Source organism: Meleagris gallopavo, chromosome 9, assembly GCF_000146605.3.
Source record: "Meleagris gallopavo isolate NT-WF06-2002-E0010 breed Aviagen turkey brand Nicholas breeding stock chromosome 9, Turkey_5.1, whole genome shotgun sequence".
Classification (NCBI taxonomy): domain Eukaryota; kingdom Metazoa; phylum Chordata; class Aves; order Galliformes; family Phasianidae; genus Meleagris; species Meleagris gallopavo.
Genome location: NC_015019.2, coordinates 9048124 through 9056743, shown reverse-complemented (window position 1 = coordinate 9056743; position 8620 = coordinate 9048124).

The following is an 8620-nucleotide window of genomic DNA, read 5'->3' as shown; positions in this document are numbered from 1 at the left end:
AAAAAAAACATCAAAAACAAGGAAGGAGAAATTCATTTCAAAAAGACAATTCTCGTCTCACTATTCCCTGTGCATCAGTGTTCCTGCGAGCAGAAGGAAACTCGTTTGTGCCACCTAATGTCAAGCTCCGAGCACTGTGCCGTGCCCCCACGCGGCCGGCACCCCGAGCACAAAGCGGCACCAGAGGGGGGAGGGAGGGAACTTGGACGCTCACGGGTCAGGGCTTCCTCTGAATTTAGGAGATTATTGAAAAAGCACAATAACAACAATCATCACCGAGGCCTGGCACGGCCACGAGGAGGACTGGTGTTGCACACCCACAGCCACTGGCAGTGATAGGAGATGCTGATTTAGTGCTGAGATGTCACACCCGTTCCTGCAAGAAGGGGCTGGAAGAAGCACTGCTGGTAGCAACGAATTACACTGCTTTGGGATTCTGATGAACCGTTCAGTATGTTTAACAATTTTTGAGGCTGAAGCACCTTTGCTTGCTAAGGTATTAGAAAAGAAGAGGACGTGAGGCTTCCTCCGTATGCAGTGTCCAAATGCAGCCAAAAGCTGTGCTCTCCTGCAGCAGAAGAGGGCCACAGGAGGGTGTGCATGTGGAAGCAAAGTTATGGACCGCACAGCACCACGGCCTCATATGGCCCAGCACAGGGATGGGGGTCCCACCGCCAGCTGCCTCTGACCAATGCTTAAATTCTTTCCTTTGAAGGATTTTTAAAGCTTGTCTCTCTTTGTTTTTAAGAGTAGCTTTATAGATTGGGGCCAAGCGGCCCCCAGCACGCCGCCATATGGGTCCTTCAGCACCGGGTCTGATCCCACGGGCACAACTCATCCCCTCACACACCAGGGCAGCTTCCACTTAATGCAGGGAGATGGCTGTGCACGTAAGTCCTTCGTTGTGCCTTCGTACATCCCAGAACACGCAGCCTCAGGCACGGCCCCGCTGCACGGCCCCAAACCCAGGGTCAGCCCCACGCCGCACCACTTTCCCCTTTCCCTACACCGTGGCCTGCAACCAGCAGACCAGAAAGGCTCCACAGCAATTACAGAGTTAGGAGACGTGAGAGCTGCAGTTAAGATCTTGAGGGCTGATTGCAGGATAAAATTTACTTCCAGTGTGCAAGAGCCCATTTTTAAACCACGGCCTTTCAGCTGGTTTCCATTACATATATTCTGAAGTATCAAAAGCAATTAGGGTAGACAAAGTCTAAATGGTAAATAATTTCCAAATCGGACTGTTGTTAAAGCAAGCAGCATCTATTTTTGTTAGCAGTAAGATACGGAGAGGGCCAAACTAAATAACTTTTGCTTTCATATCATGGAAAGAAAGCAAGGCTTCTGCTTCCACCCTGAGAGCAGAGACGCAGGATTTCAAGCAAGAAAAGAAGAGCTTCGAAAGCCCAAATATGGTGAGCTGCAGTGCTGTGCTCCCACCTGAGCCCAGGCTCTGCAGGTCTGCCTGCTCAGCACCGTGCCCCAAAGCAGCACTGCGAATGCTCTGCAAAGCACAATTTGTCAGAACACCCATCTTGCAGCAGCGGTGAGAAGCAGGCAGCAGCCTCTGGCCGCTGCTGGGCACTGCTGAGGAACCCAACGTGACCCCACGTTCCTGCCCCTGGATTTTTTTCCTCGGTTGTGCCATCCCTCAGCATCTGCAGCTCGAGTACAAATAATATTTACTCAGCCTCCAAACACCATTTTTGCAGGATGTTGTTTTCTTTTTGGCTGAGGCGTGAAGTTCTGTTTTGCATCTCTATCTTTGGGAAGGAAAATAATAATAATAATTAACAAAACTGCCTGCAGATCTCATTAACCAGAACGTGGCTATGGCTAATGGCAGTGCCTGAGCTCCTCCGGCCATGGCTCTGCCTGGAAGATGGGATCTGTGTCACACTGCTGCTCTCAGGACCCTGCGATCTGCCTCAACCAGACCGAGCACTGCCCGCTGGTGCTGGGAGTTCTGTGCAAAGGCTGTGCTGAAGGGGGGAATAAAGTCAAAATCCAGACAAAAACACAATTGTAGGAGGGACAAAGTCGGCCACAGCTTTTTCCAGCTCCTGCAAATGGAGTTGCTAACACAGAATTACAAACACTGTCGAGATGTTGTGCTTTGCACTGAGCTTCACACGCATTGAAGGGACACAGCGGGTCCTTCCGACCTAAGAAATGCTAATAGAACATGGAGTTTGCAGAAACCATCCTGCGAGTGTCATGGGAGGATTACCGACCCAACAGGAAGATTACAGCTCTGCATACGTTTAGACCCCATTGATTTAAAACTTTATTACCTTTGATGTAGGGAAGCAGCCCAGCAGCGGGAGCTCAGCCCGAGGACAGGGACCACAGGCTGATCCTCCCCGTGGTCAATGCTGCACCGTGCACATGCAGCTCCCACACCCTGCCCTGCACATAGCCACCGCAGAGAGAACCACCCCAAATTACACAGCCATGATACATTTTAACAAAACAATCATGGAGTAAGTGATACTGTCGCATAGCACCCATGCTATAGTAAAGCTGTAGTAGAAATCTGCCTGGGCTCTTTCTTCTTGGCCGACTACTACTTAGCTGCTCCAAATGCTGTGCCAGGGACAGAAAGGGAGAGCAGAGCAATTTAACCCCACCTTGGCAAAGCAGTGCCTGTTGCATTCATCCTAAATCCAGATTAAAAAGTAAAGCCTGCCTTGCCTGATATATTGAGGCCGCTCACTGTGCTGCACACAACTTTCAGCTGATTTCCAACCATACCATATTTGTGGCGTTCCTGTGTACAAACTCTGTAGCGTTCTTCACCCTTGATGACAAAAAAACACTTCTTGCTATTTCATGCCAAATATCCTGGGCATTTTCCCAGCCCAAGCCCCAGCACAGCAGCAGCACATCGTGTATCCCCCCCCAGGGAAGTGGCAGCTGGCTGCAATGCTCGACCTTTTGGATTGGTGCTGCTGGGTGCCCTTTGCTGTGGCCATGCCTCTTGCTGGCAGCAGTACCCTGGGGGACATGGTGTGGTGGGGGCCAGTCAGGTGCCAAATATTGAAAAGGTTAAAGCCTGTGTTTATGGGTCTATTAAATGTTTATAGTCTTTCACAGACTATATTGGGCATTAAAATTACAGTATCCCATTCTTGTAACAAGCACTGTAAAGAGAACAGAAAATGGCAAAGTATGAAGCTTGACAAAATTTGCAAAGGGAATGCAACGACAGCATAGGATTAATTCTCCCCTTTGAAACAGCCAGAACAGATGATGCCAGCAACCCAACCCACACAGCTCAGCAAGGAGTCACTGTAGAACTCACCAACATCACATCTCTGGCACACGCAAGCAGCAGCTGCCCAAAGGGAAATTAAGAGACCTAAGCAGAGACTGGAGCTTGCCTTCAGTCCTCACAGTTTGTAAGCTAAAATGTAGAAAATAAAACTTTTGGGAGACCCCTGACACACAGCAGGGACAATGCTCCCGGTCCCATAATCTCCTCTTAGCCTGCTTGGACCATTGTAGACTATCCATCGCACTTGTACATGACAATGGGGCAATGGGGTTTATAAGCCAATTAAACACTGTACGTGTATATATATTTTCTTTTTATCTTTTCTAAATATTCTTCATAAGTCAGCTACGGTACATTAACAAGTGCCCATGGAGATGGACAATGTGTACTCAAGCTGCCAATGCATCTAGCCCCAGCATCGGTTCTTTCTGGACCTGGTTGTATGAATCCATGGGAAGAACGCTACCATGTTGGAAGCACAAGCACTGTTTTGGTAACCCAAGATGAAGCAGGTGCACCTGGGTCTTTGTTTTTCCTGAGGGATGTTAGTTGGAGAGTGATGGACCATGGCCATTTTGGATCAGTTTTTCAGTTCTACATTCTATAGAGTCTTGGCTAGGGCAGCGTGATGGGCACCGGCTAGAACATCCCAGCAGTTTAATCCTGATCAATTTTATCCAGGACCCACAAAGGTGAATTTTAAGGCAAAATTTGAAGATGCTGCTAAAGATGCAACAGGAGAGCACACAGGGAAACTGCAATGGGTATTATTGCATGATCCACAAAATCATAGAGAGCTGCAGGTTTGGTGTTACTGTGGCTGCTTTCCCTTCTCCAAAAGTTCTGTGTTATGAAACAATCAGCTATGAATGTGAAAACCAAAATCTTCAACAGCCTGTAACCCATGTACACCAGTGGTAACACCTCTAATGCCCTCAAACACCATCACAACGCAACTGGTTCCCTTCTGCTGCCACTATGCATTTTAAAACAAGTGTAAGATGAGGGTTAAAACATAGAGAAATCAAAGTACATCTGCTTTACCTGGATGATCCTGGTATTTGCATGGTTGGGGTTGCACCAAGAAATCAGAGTGCTGGCCACAAATCTGCAAACTTCCCAATGGCTGCTGATACCTGGAGTGGAGAGTTGGCCAAGGTGCTGTCAGAATAGGGGTGAGCTAGCACAAAGCATATTTAACTCTGAAATAACCAAAGCTGGAAAGAAAGGAAGAGAACTGGCAGTAAGTAGGGGGAGGTGGGGTCACAGAAGGATGGCAGTGCAGAGGGCAAGAGAGATTAATAGGGGTTTGTCACACAAGAGCACTGGTCAGTAACAGCATCAGCATTTTAAAGATGGTCTCCAAAAGGGAAAGAAGCATTCTGCCAAAGGATCCCTTCAGAAGTAGAATGGTGTGCTTAGTAGCTGAGAAAACAGGTGAAGATCCCTTGCTGTCACTCCTCACCAAGAACTGGATGTGTTACAGAACAAAGAGCAACCATGCCATCAACTCGTCAATATGAACCAAATCATGTTGCTTTAGAGCAGCTCTCCATGTACCAAAACAATACATAGATGAAATTATAGGAACACAAAAATAATTTTCTCTAAAATCCAACTTTTTACTTGCTTTATGTGCGTTAATAGCCCTCTTGCTAGCATCCAGCTTCAAGGCAGTGATTCCAGTAACTTCTGTAGGGAAGGAAGTGTATAATAAAAGTTTTGAGTGCATTCAGAAATGGAAGAACCTTAAAAAATAGTATTTCACAGTGCAGGAGTCAGTCCCAACAACTTTTCCCTAAAGATGAACAGCACAGCAGGATCTTGCTGCCTAAGGGCCTGGGGATCCTGTGCCCTGTAAAACCTTTGTCACTGCAAGTTGCTGCATTTATACATAAATTCTCCTGGAAAAAGAATGAACTTATTGTCCCTTTTTGTCTGCTGTAAGTGACGAAGATATCATGCAGGAAGCAAAAAATTCCCAGTGAAAAAAATATCTTGTGTTCTGCTGAGCTCCTCTGAAACAATGATCTTCCCTGGAGGAGCTTCTGCTTAAATGGAGCCATGAAAATAAAACATGCAAAATAAGCAGACAAACTATTTTCTAGTATTAACTCAAAAAATTGCTAAAGAAAAATCAAATTATTTTTACTTCTTTAAAATCACTTTCAATTCTCATAACTGGTAATGAAAACAGCAGGTCCTTCAAGCAGCAGTCATTACAAGCACACAAAAGAAGCTAAAATGACATCAAATGTAATGATGTCACTGATATTTGTTTCATCATCAGCTATAGCACTAACGTGATCTTATTTGTTTTATAAGCGAGTATTAAAAACCTATATATGTAAAATATTGTATGTAGTAAAGGATTAAAAACGCAGTGTGGGCACAACAGTAGGATTAGCATTACTTAAATAGAGTTGCCTGACTTAAGTTAACTAACACACCATACCCAGCAGGGACTGAGGTACTGACATGGGAACATAGGACGAAGAATTAGGGTTACATGAGGAAATTCACTGAAATGGGCTACTGTGAGCTTGGTGTCATGAGCCCTGATGAAAGCCAGACAAATTAAGGGAGTCCCACAAGGTTTCGCAGCCATTTAAGCTCAGTTGTAGGAATTCAACGTTATTTCTTGGCCTGCCTCTGTCACTTGCCCATTGAGCTGAAATTTTGCAAAATCCCCAATCAGGGCTGAGCTCCTGGCATCCCAGCCCTGTGATGACAAGCCCTGATTGACCTCTGAGAGGAGGAAAAGGGGACGGGAGGGAGAAAATGAGCCCCAAAGGCTGCGAGACGGGAGGTTTCCCGCAGGACAGCCTCACTGCAGAGAGTAAAAAGGAGGTGGGTATTCATAGAGGAAAATAAAATCCCCAAGCTGAATCTTTTTCCAAAGGGTCTGTTGGAAACAAGCAAAGCTGCTCCTTCCCATGCTCAGAGCAGAGAGCATTTGGGCTCAGTTCGAGAGTATCATTTTTTTTCTGGAAAAAAAAAAAGTGGTGAGAACTCCGAGCTCTTCCACAGAGAAGCGCGGGCTGACCATTCATTTTTGCCTGCTTGCATGTGAAAACATGAATGTGACACATTCCCATAGCAAATCTGCAAATATACCAGAGTGAATCAAAGCAACAACGAGAATACAGCGGGGTCCTGAAAACGAAGAGCTGCCGAGCTGAGCCGACAAGCCTACGATTAGACAGAAATTCCACTTTGTGGCGGTGCTCGACTCCGCACAACGCATCTGAGCAATACATTGTGCAAACATCTGGCGCTCAGCAGCACGATGATGGCGGGGACGTGCGACCAAACGGTGCGTCCTGCGGCCCTGCACGCATCGCTCCTTGCCGCCTATCTGCCGGGCTGGGGCTGCTCCGGTCCCCCCGCGTGCGGCTGCGGCAGAGATGAAGCAACTGGGAAATCAGCAAAGCAGCAAGCTGAGCGGTACAAATTGGTAAAAATTATTTAATGCTGGGAGGCTGAGCTAGACACCCCCTGGTAATACTGTCAATTAAGAGTACAAAATTAATATTAATTATCAATAATGAATTGTTTGCAAGTGTAATAATGAATAGAGAAAATACGAAGGAACGCAGCACATTTCAGATGCAGAACTGTTGGCTGTCTGTGAATATTTTCTCTGAAATCTGTTTTGGTTCCATTAAGAAATACATTCATAATTATATTTTCTTAGTATTTGAGTTGCAAATCAGCCTAGACAGATCAGCGAGTGCCATAACGCAAATACATACACTGAAATTCTGTCTGATCCACAAAGTTATATTCATTAAAATTAAAAAAAAAATAATCGGAAAAAAGCCCACAGAGATGCTCAGCAAGAGCAGTCATCTTTGGAAAGGAGGAAATCAGCAGCACTTGGCAAATATTTTAACAAGAGAAGCACGTGCTGGAATATCACTCGTAGCTCATGCTGATGTGCTGGTGCCTATCAACAGATTGCAATAAATTCCTTCTCAAGCCAAGTTAAAAAAAAGAAAAAGCCAAAAGGAAAAGGTAGATACACCTATAAGCAAAGAAATCATAGAATTATTTGAGTTGGAAGTGACGCTGAAAGGTCACCTAGCACAACTCCCCTGCAGTGAGCAGGGACACCTCGATCAGGCGCACATCCACCACCCCTCTGAGCACCCCATTCCAGCGCTTCACCACCTTCACTGTCAAAAACTATTTCCTTACATACATTCATCTCTAGGTCTGCTTCTCTCCACCCTCACCAGTCTTCAAAATGCCCTCACTTGGTGTAAGCAGAGCCAAGTCCAACGGCACAATGACTCTTCAGCACCGATTTTTTTTATTTTTTAAAAACTTGCTGATAGACCACAAAACAATTTGTTAAGGTGAGGAAGAGAGGGCAATACCAGCTTAGCTGAGCTGAAACGCGGCACTGGTTTACTGGTTAGGAGAGCATTCGGTATCCAAATTCCAACTAAACGTTATGGGTTTCCCAAGACTGGGCTCCAGTTCTTTGCTTTTTTCCTTTGTTTTTACTTTGGTTTGGATTTTCCCTTTTAATTAAACTATTTCAGAGCATCAAACAACAAGCAAGCGTTAAATCCAAAGGGTATAATTTTACCCCAAAAAGAAGAAAGCAAAGTGGTGGGGCAGGAAGCACACATGCTGGTGTTCTGACTGAATCCACCACTCAGAAGCCTCAGACAGAAATCAGTTTACATTAAAAGTAGCCAAAATCCTTTGAAATTTATGGACTGCAAGAAAATAATTCCAAATAATACAAGTCCTTTGACATTCATCTCATTCTTTTTTTTTTTTTCCCTTTAATAAATTGGTTGTAGTTTTATTCTAAGCCCAAACCTTCTGCAGCTCACACCACTGCCCAAGGGAGAAGAAAGGAAACCTTCAGCTGGCGTAAATGTGGTACACTGGAACGTAAAGGAGTTGGGAGCATTTATGCGTAATAAAGGCCCGCTCCAGAGTGCTGCTCCAGATCCTCTGAATCCCTTCTCTTTCAGCAGAGGGGCTGCCTGAACGTCATTCACATTGCCCTTTATTTTTATCCATTAGACAAACAAAATGAATGATCACATTTCTGCTGCGGACAGAAAGCAGACCCCACAGGCTATGTGCGGTTAAAAGAGCTCTTTCTACAGAGCAAGATAATACTTGAAAAGGTGACTGAAAAGACTTCAGCAAGGAGGAAAATGTCCCTGTAGGACCCTTCCTCATTCTGAGCTCTTCAGTAACGTCAGCCTCACTAATCCATACCTAGCTGCGAGTTCAAATGAAAAATTCATTAACTTTGTGTCCTTTAATTTATTAGGTGTAGCAACACTCCTCATCAGTGGAAGGGCTGCAAGGAGG